The 16,919-nt window shown below is 36.7% G+C and overlaps 1 long non-coding RNA gene across 1 annotated transcript in view; it reads right to left on the bottom strand.

Annotated features, from left to right (window-relative positions):
* The window catches only part of LOC146533559 (uncharacterized), a 23,403-nt gene extending 6,484 nt beyond the window's left edge, over positions 1-16,919 (bottom strand). The window contains exon 1 of the long non-coding RNA XR_014878579.1: positions 15,905-16,919. This is a non-coding gene — a long non-coding RNA (uncharacterized LOC146533559). The remainder of the gene's footprint in view (positions 1-15,904) is intronic.

The raw sequence follows: 16,919 nt of genomic DNA, 5'->3' as shown, positions 1-16,919 counted from the left end.
AAATCTAATAGGTTATGGGCCCAGGAACGTTATCGGCATATAATAAATTGTGAAGAGCAAATATTTACAACAATTTAACAAGAAAGTGTTCCGCTTGTGTAACCTCAAACAATGGAGGTTACAAATGCAATGCAAGTTGAAAAGTTTGAAGAAAGAAACTTTCGCCAATGGAAATTCCATGTAAACTGCGCATTGAAGGCAAAGGGCTTGGATATAAAAAAGGCAAAACCCGAAGGAAACACAACACAATGGTTAAAAGAAGATGGCATGGCAATGTTCATCATAACTTCATCTATGAAATTAAATCAAATATCATTGATTGAAAATTGTGAAACTGCATTGGAGATAATGAACAAATTGGAATCTATCTACTGTAAGACAATTGTCAGTGTGAGGGTATTTTACAGAAAATAAAATAATAATACCCACATAATTATTTATAAAAGAGGAAGGGAACGGCTATAAAAAGTGACGTTTTTGAAGGATTGAGTCAGTACGTCGTTATTCTGCCTGTCGTAAGGTGTAAAATTGTGACAGTGTTCAAGTATTTAAAATCAGTGTCATTGTTGGAACTATGCGTTTTAAAACGTGTATAAGTGTAAAGTGTTATATAGAAACAGTGTTAGAAGTGTGTATATGTAAAAGAGGAACAGTAAATTATGGTTATTTAAGTATTTTCTTATACTTACCACCTGACATTTTTACAAATGTCAGAAGTGGGATCCAACACCTAAAGATAACTGGTGTTGTTACTACGCCCAAAGCAGACCAACCGGCGCACGACGACCAACACGGTACGTCTGCGACGGTGATCGTAGACAGAATAGACGCGGAGATAATAAGCGGAAGCGATCACAGCAACCGGAATAACCAAAGTTGTAGTCAAAATCATAGTTATAGTCGCCATCCAAGTAGGAGAAGGTACAGTCGAAATCGCAGCAGACGTGAACGTGAGGAACAGGGACGTCTCAGCAGGCGTAGGTGCGTGGTAGCAGGCGTGCCCGTAGTAGTGTTCAACAAAGCAACAGCGACCATGTTTATAAACCGAAGCGTGAACAGTATGTTTGCCGCTAGCGTGACAGCCGTGCAGATGACTCTTCTAAAGAAGACAATGAAAATCGTCTTCCTTGAAGTAAGCATCGTTATGAAGGTACGAGCATTTTATTAATAGTAACAGTAATATTAATCAAGTAGAAGTGCAGAAGCCGCACAATATGGTAACAAAATTCTAATAAGATATTAAGATTCAAAGTCAAAGTAGTCGCTATAATTAAAGTCTCCTTTATAACAAATCTAACAGTGTGCTAAATGTCATCTTTTAGTTTACTTGGTTAAAGTCTGTAGAAAAGTGAATCGCGTAAATGAAGTGAAAATGTAATAAAAAAAAAAGTAATACAATTAACAGTGACGTGGTCTCGGTAAACGGCATTGTTTTAAATTCTTTCATTAAACTAGGAAGAACTTTAAGTGAAATAAAAGGTCAGTAGTATATTAAGTAAAATAAGGATAAAACGGAGCCTTCGATAGGTTTTGATAACTCGACAGTTACACACGTAGATAGTTATGATATTTAAATTATTATTAATAGCATTTTTGCAATAACGGAAGTGCTTAGTGTCTAATGAATATTTACTTAGGTTATGCTGTTACAGAACAAACATTTATAATGTTTATGACTTACGATACTTTTAAAATAATAGCTAAATAAAATTATAATACCCGCAGTATTATCATTTAGTAGAATTGAACAAAAATAAGTCTTATAAAGTCAAAGCATCAAACAACGGTTTATCAATGGTTAGTGTATAGCAATGGTAGATGTAATAAACTTATAGACGTGTAAAGAATATTTTGTTTTATAGGAATTAAATGAATTTAACGATAAAAATGGCAAACTTATTCTAAAATAATTTGTTGAAGACAAAAAGAAATAAGCTTTCAAAATATAGTTTAAAGATAGTTATAATGTGTTTCAAAAATTATAAAAGTAATAATAGTAATTTAAATAAGCAGACCAAAACTTAAAGTAACTAAGAAATAGAAAAGGAAAAAAAATGATAAGCGTTAATATAGATGTTTCATTAAAGGAATACATATTGAAATTGTTTTGCTTGTAATTCAAGAGAATTAGGCGGTGATCTAGCAAATTAAATTAATTGATATTAGTGCAGTAGTTTCTGCGTTACAGTGCTTTAGATTTTATTCACTCGTCTAAAGGTTAAAATGGTGACATATTGTATTCATTGCGGGCAACTTTTGAAAAACGTGATGTTAATTAAAAAACTCGAGGGAGTTACTCGCTGGTAGCGCCAGATTCCATAATGTAATTGGCACATTGAATAGTATGGCTAGTAAAATGAGCCACGCGGATGTTTTAAGTCTTAATCCAGTTTTAAATGATGAACAGAACACTGATGTAGTCATTTATGTTTCAAGTAAATTCAACAAAGTGCAAAAAATACGTACAGTTATGTTTATATTGTGTTTATCACAAAACTGATGCAAAACCTAAAAGATTAGTAATAAAAATAGTTAATTGTTGTGAATCATTGATATATTTTCCTAAACTATGAAATAATACAACCAGTTAAGAGGAACAGATGCTAATTATGTAAATACAATATAAAATGTTATATTTTATATTCACTACTTCAGTTAGACTGACCAGATAGTTGACTTATAAGACAGACATTTAAAAACACGAATTACGTGTTAAGTCTATTGTTACCGTTATCTCTACTCCACGATCTAATGAGCAGGTGGAGAGGATAATCGTATGTTCCAGTAGTGGTTTGAATATAGGAATAGTAAGGCGAGCAGCGTCATGTTCTGTTGGACTCTCATGGCTAAACAAATTGTTTATTTGTATATTTTCGAGCTTATTGTCAAATGAGCTACTTTTATATTTTAAATTTGTACAATATAGAAAGTAAATATATTTGTCACAGTATTATTTACTGAGTATTATGTCAGAATGTCATTAATTATTAGTTATAATTGAATTGAGTATAACAGACTGGTTAGAGGTTTTAGAATAAAAGTTATACAATAGGAAATAGAATAGTGTTGCTGGTGCTAGTTACAAGTGCTTTTTATATAGTAAATGAATCTACTTAATTTAAAGTGTCATTACTATTATAATAACAAACCCTTTTGATGTATAAAAAAGATAATAAATAGGAATATTCTATTTAGTATTGCTAGTGCTGTTTAATACGTACTTTAATTCAATCGTTAGCAATTGCAGACAATAATTGTGTTGTTAAATAATATTCATAATAAAGGAATCGGTTGAACGCCGACTGAGGTTTAAAAAATGAGTAGCAACTGTGAGAGTCTTATATTAAAGTCATTAAGCGTAGATGTAAAGAATAAAATAGAGAATCAATTCGTAATAAAATTATAAATGAAGTATTTAAAAAAAGGGGTCAAATATATAATAGCATAAAAGAACCGCCGTGTAGGTACCAAAATGAATTTGTCGTTAGAGTTTTTCGTAATAAAAAGGTTACAAGTTTGTAACAAAAAAACAAATGACATTTAAGATCTTCTTCCAATTACAAAAAGTGTACTGGTGTTTATAAAGCAATAATGACCATAGATAAAGTTAGAGCGTGGGTAGTGTTGACCATCTTTCAAACGATAGTGATTCTCGAGCCAAATCGGGTAGTCATGATGATAACGAATGTCAGTCTCGAATTATTTAATTTAATGAAGTCTTGTATAAGTTGATAAATAGTCTAGATAATATTTTAGTACTATTATGGATAGATAGATAGATAGATATATGTTAGGGAGGTATGTAGGGGCCCGTGGCGTTTGGCGCTCCTTTCTCTCTTGACTGCCCCGCTAGGAATAAAGCGTGGCGTTAAGTGAAGTTAAAAGTATAGTATACAGTGTATACTTATGTCACGTAGATAAAGTATACATGTATATGGATTTATTTACTTCTAAGTGAATTGTTATGTTTAATGTATAGTTTTAGATTTAGCTTTAGAGCAATTGCCCCAGCTCAAGAGTGGCAGATTGCCCCAGTTCAAGATGGGCAGATTGCCCCAGTTCAAGATGGGCAGATTGCCCCAGTAAAAGATGGGCAGATTGCCCCAGTAGATGATGGGCAGATTGCCCCAGTAGACGATAGGCAGATTGCCCCAGTAGAAGATGGGCAGATTGCCCCAGTAGGAGATGGGTAGATTGCACCAGTTTTAGTTGGGCTGATTGCCCTAGATTTAAGTTGGGCAGATTGCCTTCAGTTTCAGTTGGGCAGATTGCCTTCAGTATCAGTTGGGCGGATTGCCTTTAGTTTCAGTTGGGCGGATTGCCTTTAGTTTCAGTTGGGCGGATTGCCTACAGTTTCAGTTGGGCGGATTGCCTACAGTTTCAGTTGGGCGGATTTCCTTCAGTTTCAGTTGAGCAGATTGCCTTCAGTTTCAGTTGGGCGGATTGCCTCCAGTTTCAGTTGGGTAGATTGCCCTAGTTTCAGTTGGGCAGGATGCTGCCAGATTCGGTTGGGTAGATTGTGCCTAGTTTCGGTTAGGTAAATTGTACCAGTTTCATGTAGACAGATTGTCCCAGTTTCATGTGGACAGGTTGTGTCCAGTTTTGGTTAGGTAGATTGTACCAGTTTCATGTGGGCAGATTGCCCCAGCTTCATGTGGGCAGATTGCCCCAGTTCATGTGGGCAGATTGCCTCAGTTCATGTGGGCAGATTGCCTCAGTTCCAGGTTAACAAATTGCCGCAAAGCTGATCACCTACCAACTTGGGCCAAGTAGACGCGCAGGTAGCTGCTGCGAGCTACCTCGAGCAGACCATCAACGGTGACAACATCATCTTTGACTCCGTAAGGTGCCTAGCAGGCTTCTGCCGCCACGTTTCACGGAGGATTCTAATCTTCGCTGGCTCGCAGCCAGTGGGAGTCGAGGAGGAGCACTGTGAGGAGGGACATATTGCCGCAGGTTCAGGTTGGCAAATTGCCGCAGGTGAAGGTGAACAGATTTCCGCAGGTTAAGGTTAGTAGATTTTTTCAGGTTTAGGTGAGCAGATTGCCACAGATTAAAATGGGCAGATTGCTGCAGCTTAAAATGGGCAGATTGCTGCAGCTTAAAATGGGCTGATTGCCGCAACTTAAAATGGTCAGATTGCCGCAGTTTAAAATGGGCAGATTGCCGCAGCTTAAAATGGGCAGATTGCTACAGCTTAAAATGGGCAGATTGCCACAGCTTAAAATGGGCAGATTGTCAAAGCTTAAAACGGGCAGATTGTCGCAGTTTAATATGGGCATATTGCCGCAGGTTAAGGTTAGCAGATTACTCTAGGTTCAGGTGGGCAGATTGACCCAGGTTACGTAGGTAAAAATTGGCCCTAGTTTAACATGGCAGATTGCCTTTAAATATTGTTTGTGAAAGCTGTAAATTATTTTTGTAAGAGACATTGTTACAGTCAATTATGTAAGAGTTATGAACCATAGTTATTCTCTTTTTGTTTTGTTTTTTTGGAAACACGAGGTCGTGTTTCGGTGCAGGACGGCCGAACTGTAAGACAATTGTCAGTGTGAGGGTATTTTACAGAAAATAAAATAATAATACCCACATAATTATTTATAAAAGAGGAAGGGAACGGCTATAAAAAGTGACGTTTTTGAAGGATTGAGTCAGTACGTCGTTATTCTGCCTGTCGTAAGGTGTAAAATTGTGACAGTGTTCAAGTATTTAAAATCAGTGTCATTGTTGGAACTATGCGTTTTAAAACGTGTATAAGTGTAAAGTGTTATATAGAAACAGTGTTAGAAGTGTGTATATGTAAAAGAGGAACAGTAAATTATGGTTATTTAAGTATTTTCTTATACTTACCACCTGACATTTTTACACTACGAACAGAAATCAGAGTATAATAAAATGATGGTTCAAGAGAAATTTTACCAATACAAGATGTCACCAACGGACAACATTGCCCAACATATCTCAAAGGTGGAGAACTTGGCGAAACAGTTACGTGAAAGTGGAGAAACCGTGAGTGAAATGGCAGTAATGACTAAAATAATTTCAACTCTGCCAGCGAGTTACAGATCTCTCCGCCAAGCATGGTTATCCTTAGATCCAGCTAAGCAAACAATACATAATCTGACTTCGAGATTGTTAGATCAAGAGGCGAGTTTGACAACTGAAGAAGAAAGTGTAACTGCATTATTAGTTGCGAAGAAGCCTGTATCACAATACAACAAACAGAGTACCAATAGTAATAGAAGTTCTACAAGTCAAACACAACATAGATTTATATGTTATAACTGCAACAAACGGGGGCACTTTGCACGAGATTGCAAGGCACCAAAGAAATCTGGGAAGAAATCTCAAGAGCAGAAGAATATGTTAGCGTTTAGTGCAGAACATTGTTTACATTCTGTTACAGACACAGGTGTATGGATTCTTGATAGTGGGGCATCCGCTCATATAGGCGTCATATAGGCATGTCACATAGGCGTGATTTCTTTCATAAGTTGCAAGATTATAAAACTGACCCTTGTAATAACAGAAAAGTGCGGTTAGGAAATCAAAAGGAGATTGAAGTACAAGGAAAAGGCACTGTGATGATTAAGAAACATGTAAATGGACAGTGGGAAGAATCCATACTGACTGAAGTGCTGTTTGTGCCAGATTTGCGTCGAAATCTATTCTCTGAAGGAGCGGCCACAAAGAAAGGTTATGTTATAGTAAAAAAAAATAATAATGCTTTAATACTTAAAGATAACTCAGTAGTACTGACTGCAAGTATAAAAGAAAATAATCTTTATGAACTAGATGTCAAAACTGTTTGTCAAGAGAGCTGTAATGTGGTCCAAACAACTTTGAAGTTATGGCATGAGCGCCTAGGACACTTGAACATAAAAGAGGTAAAAAATATAGCTAAAAATGGTGAAATTACGCTCCCAATGACTGAAAATGATAAAGAGTTTATCTGTGAAGCTTGCCAATATGGTAAACAGAGCCGGCTGCCGTTCCAAAAATCAGATAGGAACCCCCATATACCTGGAGAAGTTGTATACAGTGATGTATGTGGACCTTTAGAACATGCATCTGTATCGGGCGCAAGATATTTTGTCTTGTTTAAGGATGGAGCAACAAGTTACAGGCACGTATATATTATAAAGTATAAAAGTGATGTGATCAGCTGTTTTAAGAAATACAACAAGATTGTAGAGAATACATTTCAGCATAGTATAAAGGTATTGCACACAGACAATGGCCGTGAATATGTAAATCAAGAGTTCAGGGATTATCTTGATGAAAACGGAATAATTCATGAATGCACTGCACCGTATACCCCTGAACAGAACGGCCGAGCTGAAAGGGAACTGCGCACTATCATGGAATGTGCACGATCCATGTTGCATGGAAAAGATATGCTACTATATCTGTGGGCTGAAGCTGTATGTTGTTCCGTGTACTTGCTTAACCCTTTCAGACCTCGCGTGCACAATTGAGGACATAAAAGTTTTGAGTCTTTTTACTACTAAATTTAAATTTTACGTAAATAAAAACTGTTGTCATCGCTTGCGAACATTCTAAATTATTAAAAATGAAACAACTAGCGGTATCTATTGATACGTGTGTGCACTTCTAAGCCATTTTCGGTCAGTTACCAGCGAAACTTTGAACTGAGTAGGTAAGTCATTTTTATTTTATTGAAATTTCAAGTTTTTCTGCTAGATATGTTTTGAAATAAATATAAATGGATAAGTTATACTATATAGGCAAAGAACAAAGTATTTTACATCAAAATTTTTAGTTATTTGTACAATAAATCGCGAATATTCGTTATGTCCACAAACGTGGACAGTAGGTATTGGTTAAACATTTTTTTCAAAATAGGTACTTTGCTGCTGTTAGTAAATAAAGTTATTTTCTGGTAATAAATGTTATAATTTATTATAAAATTTGCGTGGTAAAGTCTTAAATTGTGTTTATTACAGGTAAATTTATGATCAAATTATAATCATGTTTTCGAGGGATGCTTTGAGAGCTTTGGAAAAGGATAACCAGTCGGAATTTGAGCTATCTTCGGATGATGAGGATGTGGGAAATAATAATAATGTCCCATTTGCGAGACACGTTAGGTTGGGAGCCGATGTAGTAACTCAGAATCAAAGAGAGTACACCCCACTTGACCCCCCTGACGAACAAGAAGACGAAAGTGAAGACGAAGAAAGGTCAGCTTTCAATTACGAGTCCGAGCCTGAGGCGCCAAGAGAGCCGGATATTGTGGAGGGCGAAGAGGAGCAAGTTACGCCGAATGCTGAACTTTTCGATTACCTTACGCCAAAACCGAACATAAAGTGGAGGCATAGACAAATAAATAACACAATACCAACGGATTTCTTGCTACCAATAGCTTTAGAACCCATCGTGCAAGATCCCATTTGTTATTATAATAGATATGTTCCTGTAGAGCTTTTTGAACAAATGGCCGAAATGACAAACTTATATGCAGTACAGTCAGGAAAAACCAGGTTTAAGCCTACGTCCAGCTATGAAATTGAAATTTTATTTGGTTTGCACATGGCAACGGGAGTTTTCAACTATCCAGTTTTGAAAATGTACTGGGAAAATCATATTAGCATTCCACTTTTCACTAACAATATGGCAAGAGATAGGTTCTTTGAACTTCGTAACAATCTCCATTTAGTAGATAATATGAAAAAGCCTACTAATTGCACTGACGTGTTTTATAAAGTAAGACCAATCTATAATGCGATCCGAAGCCGATGCTTAGAAATACCGCTAGAAAAAGAATTGTGTGTCGATGAACAAATAGTTCCTTTTACAGGGAAACATTCTGCTAAGCAGTACATCAAAGGAAAACCTTGTCCATGGGGAATCAAGCTTTTCTTTTTGTGTGGGAAAAATGGCCGTGCCTATGACTTTATTATTTATCAAAATTCTATTCCAGAATTAGACAGGTCACTGATAAAGAAAGTAGGCTTTGGAGCTGCGGTAGTATTACATCTAATGAAAAGAGTCGGTGACAGTAGAGGTCATGAGTTATATTGCGATAATTACTTCTCGTCTTATTACATGCTCCAAATTTTGAAACACAAAGGCATAATGGCTACCTGCACTACGCGTGTCAATAGATTTACAAGGCCACCGTTGCTTAGTGACAAAGATATAAAAAAGAAACCAAGGGGTTTTGCCGAAGAGCTTTGTAGTACGGATGGAGATGTCACCATGGTGAAATGGCTTGATAACAAACCAGCCAACTTAGCTTCCAATTTCGTTGGTATAGGAGAAAAAGATATGGTGAAAAGATGGTCCAAAACAGAGAAGAGATTTATAGAAGTCGAGAGGCCTGAAATTGTAAAAAAGTACAATCACGCCATGGGAGGGGTAGATCTCCTTGATCAACTTATGAGTTATTATAGAACGTTTATAAAGTCAAAGAAGTGGCCTTTGCGTATGATATTCCACGCATCAGATTTGGCAGTTGTTCAAGCCTACCGCGAGTATGATATGGATTGTGACTTGCTTGGGATACCAAAAGCAAAACGGCTCGCACTTCTTCACTTTCGTCGACGCTTAGCTGAAAGTTTAGTTCTTCGAAACAAAATATCAGGTGCTAAAAGGGGTCGTCCAAGTAGTTTGAGCAGTCCTTTACCAGTAGTTGTTCCTAGAAGACCAGGAGAAGTACGTCCGTCAACTGAAATTGCTCGAGATGGTATTGGTCACTTTCCAGCTCATGACGATGGTTGTGGAACGCGCTGTAAGTTAACGGGGTGTAAAGGGAAATCCCGCATCAAATGCATAAAGTGCAAAGTGCACTTATGTCTGACTAAAGACAAAAATTGCTTCCTAAGTTTTCATACCTAAGTAACTAAAGTTCCTACTATTTTGTTGTCTTTTTAGAAGATTTTTTATGTTGTTTTATTTTGTAAGAAGATTTATTTTTGTTTTGAAGATGTTTAATTATTTTTAGTTTGAATTTCATACTTTTGTAATAATAAAAATGGCCAAAATCAAGCTATTTGTTATTTGTTCAATTATACCCATACATCAGTTATTATAATCACTTAGGCCGAATGTCCACATTTGATCACATAAAGAAAACATCAATTTTCTCGGAAAATAATCTAATAATCAATTTTTTTTTTGTTTTTCCATGCTCAATAGGCGAATATCTAACTGAAATAAAATCGGCTCAAACAAATTCTAAAAAATAAAAAATCAGGTCTGAAAGGGTTAATCGGAGCTCGTCTAGCCAGACTAAGAATGTATCACCACATGAACTATGGTATGGTAAAAAACCACGTCTTGATCATGTCAAAGTTTTTGGATCAGAAGGATATGTTCATGTCCCTGATAAAAAAAGAAAGAAACTGGATAAAAAGAGTAAAAAAATGATTTTAGTAGGATATGACCAGTATAATTATAGAATGTTTGATATTGAAACAAAGAAAATAACTATATCAAGAAATGTAAGATTCAATGAAAACAACATGAATGTAACTGAAAATGGTAAGAAAATCCAAATAATTTCTATTGAAGAACAACATGAAAATGGAACTACTCAAACTGAAGAGCCAATGAGCTCAGAACAGCAAATTTCAGTGGATCAGTCTAGTCCAAGAAGCTTAGAGCAAACTCAAAGTGATGACAGTTTGCAAAGTTGTTATGATGAGAATGATGAAACTTATGAGCCAAGTAGAACTTTGGAAGATATTGAAGAACGTAACATTACACTGAGACCAAGACGAAATAGAATTCATGAGGCAAACCTAGTAGAGTTCAATACTCCAATAACGTTTGAAGAAGCCATGCAGTGTAATGATAGTGATAAATGGAAAGAAACTATTTTAGAAGAGCTGCAATCCCATTATGAAAATAATACTTGGTCCATAATAAAAAGAGACAATCAGAAAGCTATCACCTCTAAATGGGTATTTTGTATAAAAAGAAATGAAGATGGAAGCATAGACAGATATAAAGCTAGGTTATGTGCTCGAGGATTTGCTCAGGTGAAAGATATTGATTACAAGGAGACATTCTCACCGACGGTAAGGTATGACTCCATTAGAATTTTATTAAGTATAGCAGCAAGAGAAAATTATGAAATAGAGCAGTTCGACGTGAAAACTGCCTTCCTGTATGGAGAGCTTGCTGAGGATGTGTATATGGAAGTCCCCGAGGGTGTCAAGGCTGCATCAGGAAGCATAATATGTAAGTTAAATAAATCATTATATGGTTTAAAGCAATCATCTCGTTGCTGGAACAAAACGTTCAAGTCGTTTTTATTAACTTATGGTTTTAAAATGTGCCATTCAGATAATTGCATCTTTGTTGGCAATTTCCAAAATTATAAAGTCATTTTGATATTATATGTTGATGATGCTTTATTATTTTCAAAAAACAAACCTGTTTTATCTGCTATAATAAATGATCTGAAAAATGTTTTTAAGATTAAAGTGTTGAACTTGTATTCTTTTGTTGGCATGGAAATAAGTAAATTGCCTGATTGCATAATTATTCATCAAAAACGGTATACAGAGCAAATAATAGAAAGATTTGGTATGTCACAGGCAAATCCATGTAATACTCCTACTGATAGTAATGTTATTTTGACTAAAAATGAAAACATTGACTTTGTCCCTGCTTTTCCTTATAGAGAAGCAGTGGGAGCATTACTGTTCCTGTCGTCTGTTAGTAGACCAGATATAGCTTATGCTATTAACATAGTAAGCCGGTACATAAACAATCCCAGTAAAGACCATGTTAATGCTGTAAAAAGAATAATTCGTTATCTAATAAAAAGTAAAGATATGTGTATAACTTATAATTATAGATCTGAATTAGTGGGTTTTTGTGATTCAGACTTTGCAGCAGATTTAGACTCGCGCAAGTCAAATACAGGATATGTGTTTATGTTCAATGGGGGGCCTATTACCTGGGCCAGTTGGAAACAAAATACTGTGGCATTGTCTACCACTGAATCTGAATATATGGCAGCTAGTGAAGCAGCCAAAGAAATTTTATGGCTTAGACAACTTTTGTATGATATTGAACAGCCACAAAATTCAGTTACTCTGTTTATTGATAACCAGAGTGCCATTAAGCTTATACATAATCCTGTCTATCACAAAAGGTCGAAACATATCGATGTACGATATAATTTTATAAGAGAAAAAGTTGAAGAAAATATAATACAAATAAAATATGTAAAAAGTGCATGTCAACTTGCTGACTTTCTCACAAAATCATTGCCTGCAGCAAAGTTTGAAATTAATAGAGATAGTATTTTAAATAAATTGTAACTTTTGAAGAAGTTTGTGTAAATTTTTATAGACTTTGTACTATAAAATTTAAGTGGGAGTATTAAAGTTAAGTTAAGTTTTTGAACGAAAGTTTTAGTTCTTAAGTTGGCCATCGGCGCCACTATCTTTGTAAGAGAACGTGATTATACTAAATTGAATGTAATTGTTGTGGAGAAATAAAAGTTTTTCTTAAAAGAAATCTTACAGTTTATTTATAATAAAAGCCTAAATCTAATAGCAAGTAACGCCTCTATATAATTTTTCGAATTCATAATAGTATTAATTAATATCGTTTTGTTCGGGTCATGTTTCATATTGTTTATTGTTACATTGGATAATAAAGAAAAAGATTCGATATTAAGTGCTAGATTATTATTTTAACTTATGTTGATGAATGCTTTACTGAATAATAAAGTTGGGCGTTATAATAAAGAGCAGATAATATAATTAAATAGGTGTACAAATAAGTTTTCACCGCTTTGTTGTAGATGGCGGTGCACACAGTCTCCGTTAGTTAAAGCTTAATAATTACTTTGGTCATTCAAGAACAACATAACCTATTAATATCATTGATTTCATATTGGTAAAATTTTATTTTTAAGCCAAGTAAGCGTCATTTGCGGGAAATATTAGATTACTTCTTTAATTTAAAGAAATCTTCTGCTGAGGCGTATATGGTGAGCATGCTTTGAGTGTGAGAACGTGTCGTGAGTGGTTTCATAAGTTTAAAAACGGTGATTTCGGAACTGTGAAGACAAAGATCGCAGTGGAAGGCCAAAAACTTACGAGGCTGCAGAATTGAAGAATTATTGGAGGAAGATTCATCTCAAACACAAAAAGAACTTGCTCTTACATTAAAAGTCACTCAGCAAGCAGTCTTACATCGTTTAAAATCATTAGGAATGATTCATAAACAAGGAAATTGGGTTCCGTACGAATTAAAGCTGAGAGATATTGAACGCCGATTATGCTTAAGTGAAATACTGCTAGCTAGACATAAGAAAAAGGGATTTTTACATCGTATCGTAACTGGTGATGAGAAATGGATACATTATGATAATCCAAAAAGAAGAAAATCGTGGGTCAAGAAAAAAGAAAAGCGTCAACATCGACAGCAAAACCGAATATTCACGGAAAAAACTCATGTTATGTATTTGGTGGGATCAGCTGGGTGTAGTGTATTATGAGTTGCTTAATCCGAGCGAAACAATTAACGGAACCCTCTATCGAACACAATTGATGAGATTGAACCGAGCTCTGAAGGATAAACGCCCTCAATACTATTCTAGACACGAAAAAAATATTCTTCTGCATCACAATGCTCGTCCACATGTTGTGGCTCCCGTGAAAAAGTATTTGGAAACACTTAATTGGGAAGTGTTATTCCACCCGCCGTATTCACCAGATATTGCACCGTCGGATTATCACCTGTTTCGGTCCATGGCGCATGCTCTGTCGGAGCAGCGGTTCACATCTTATGAAGATACCAAAAATTGGGTTGATTCGTAGATAGCCTCAAAAGACAAGAAGTTCTTCAGACGTGGGATCCGAATGTTGCCTGAAGGATTCCGGGTATACAAAGTCAAGCGTTAAATCCTGCGTATAAAATTCCAAGCCGAAAAACTTTGTCGAATATATTGTTAGCGGCAGAGTATGAAAATAAATTATCACAAGTTAAAAATAAATTATACAATTTCTGCCATTCTATTTTATTGTATTTTAGTCTATTCTATTGTATTTTATTCTATTCTATTAAAATGGAATCATTTTGGGTGCTACATTCACAAACTCGCGCATCAACTTTACGTCCTGTGCAGGAGTCATTCTTAAAACTAGTAGATTGTCCCAATCAACGCCTAATCAACAACGCTACCACCCTTTCAGCCAGTGCATCTTTTCCCAGTAATAATATTCTTTCTGTAAAAATTGTTAAATTGTTAAGTACCAGTACTGTACGGTTTACGTACAGATTTTCATAGAGCTGACGATGCGACCCCGTTTATGACGCATTAGATCGAAATATATTTAAATTAATTATTCGTACAATTAAAACGCAGTTGACGGCGGCTCTCACCGCGGATTGGCAACTTAAACTTTATGACTTACGTAATAAACTTTTTACTCGCTAATCCTGTGGTTTGGTTGTGGTTGACAACCGCCATTGAAAGCCTCCAGGATTGTACGAAACGGTGCTTTCGTTCTCCGACTCCAGGAACAGGCACAGATGCAACCTGGAGAAGGAACGCGCCAGACACGCGCAAGAAATAGTGCATGTCGAGCGAGCGCACACCAAAGTAATAGAACAAATCAGTCAGAAGATGATGTCGGAATTGAGTAGTGCTAGGAAGGAAATATCAGATAACCTGAAGGAGGCCCAAGCCATAAGAAGCTGACTGGGCTACGAGACCGAGCAACCCTTCAGAGAGATAGCGGAGATAAAAGAAGCACACTCATCACTATCGAAAGTCATCTGGGAGCTTGCCGTGACACAAACAAACACAGAGGCGACTCCTTCCACTCAGTGGGAGGAACTGCAACAAGCCACAAAAAGAATAGAAAGCCACCTGACATCTCTGGCTAACCGGTTTGAAATGTTTCGGCGGGACGTGGACAACCTGGCGTCCCGTGTGTCCGAAAACTTGCACAGGCCATCGGAGACACAAGCCCCCAATAACGACAAAGACACTGAAGATAGAGCGAGGCTGACGGACTCCCTGCAGGAGATAGAAACGACACTCACAGAAATAAAAGAAAAAATCAACATGCCACAACCCCCACCTCCCATACCCAAAGATATAACTCCAGACATATGCAGGATAAAAGAAAAATTAGAAATAATGTCCTCTGAGGTGCGAACCATTCGAGACCCGCGGCGGGGCGTGACAGCAGTCCTCCGAGACCGTCGATAGACACCGAGTTGGCGGTCCAGGAGGTAAAACAGACCTTGGCCACCATCAAAAAGGGGGTAACGGATCTCGCGAACTGCGAGAAACAACCAGTGGCAGCACCGAACACCTTCGGACAGACCGCTGCCAAGCCAAAGGCTCCCCACCCGAACCACACACTTATCATCGCGTCAAAATTGCCAACAGAGACGAGTGACAATGTCATAACGAGGATAAGAGACGCAGTCGATCTCTCTACGCATCCATCGGCGGACCAACCTTCTGGAACCTCATCATGGACTCGCTCTTGCACAAAATGGTGTCCAGAGGGATATACTGTCAGGCCTTTGCTGACGATGTGGTCCTCGCTTTCTCTAGCCATAGTACTAGTGAGTTACAAGCCCAAGCCGAGACCACCTTAGCCGAAGTGCAGGACTGGCGAAGGCTAAATAAACTGAGCTTCGCCGCGCATAAGACCCACGCGATGGTAATTACCAAGAAGCTCAAGTTTGAAACCCCCGAAGTCTACATGTCCGGCACTCGACTGAGTATTGACTCGGAAATAAAAGTCCTAGGACTCGTAATAGACTCCAAGCTGACTTTCAACGCGCACGCATCTGCAATATGCAAAAAAGCTGCAGACATTTACATTAAAAACAACTAGCGTGCGCGGCGAGGGTGACGTGGGGTCTTAATGGCGAGATAGTGAGAACCATATACCTGGCGGTGATAGAGCCAATCGTCCTCTACGCAGCAAGCGCGTGGTCTCCGGCAGCCGAGAAGCTGATGATAAGGAACCAACTAGCCTCGCTGCAAAGAGGATTCGCCCAAAAAATATGCAAGGCATACATGACCGTGTCTCCGACATCGGCACTGGTCCCTGCGATCCGCAATGTGAGGAAACGGTCACGCACGTAATCCTGGACTGCCCAACATACGGCTCAGATCGAGCGATGCTGGAGGTTACCATCAACCAAATCTAGACCAGCAATCATTCCACACACATTTTTGTATAAAAAAAAAATTATAAATTATGTAATTGTTTCTGCCATAAATGTTTTATATCTATTAGACCTCTCCCTCCGTGTTTTTTGTTTTATAGTTAATCTTTCAATTGCGGATTTAGGATGTAGATTGTTGTGTTTAGTGAGTGTAGTGCGTGTTAAGCGTTCTATTTGTTCTATATTGCTATTTGACCATTTTACGATTCCAAATGTGTAGCTTAAAATTGATATTGCGTATGTATTTAAGGCTTTTATTAGATGTTTACTTGATAGTTGACTTTTACAAATGGCATTAATTCTCTTTTTATATTCATTCGTTATTGTTTCTTTGATAGCTGTGTGGTTTAATCCTTTCAGTTGCTGAAGTCCTAGGTATTTATAAAATTCGTTGGGTTCCATTGAAGTTATTTTATCTACTTCATTAATCACGTAATCCCCGGCCGGATTTTACCTTTCACTATATGAACATTTCTACATTTGTATAGTCCACATTTGTATAGGCATATGTATATTTTCACTAAATTCTGTTGTAGTATCAATAAGTGTTTTCATCTCTTTATTATTTTTAGAATATAATTTTTATCATTATGCTTCTCTTTAAAAATATCTCTATATATCTCTTTCTTCTCTTTATTATTATTAGTATTATTTTTGTTTTTTGGTATTTTATATTATAGAATATATAGTACAAAAATAGATATAGTACAGGAATAGATATAATATATAAGATT

This window comes from Heliconius melpomene, chromosome 12 (genome assembly GCF_056956725.1).
Source record: "Heliconius melpomene rosina isolate 202511_hmr_F chromosome 12, ASM5695672v1, whole genome shotgun sequence".
In the NCBI taxonomy this organism is placed as follows: Eukaryota; Metazoa; Arthropoda; class Insecta; order Lepidoptera; family Nymphalidae; genus Heliconius; species Heliconius melpomene.
This window is presented reverse-complemented; position numbering and strand designations above follow the sequence as displayed.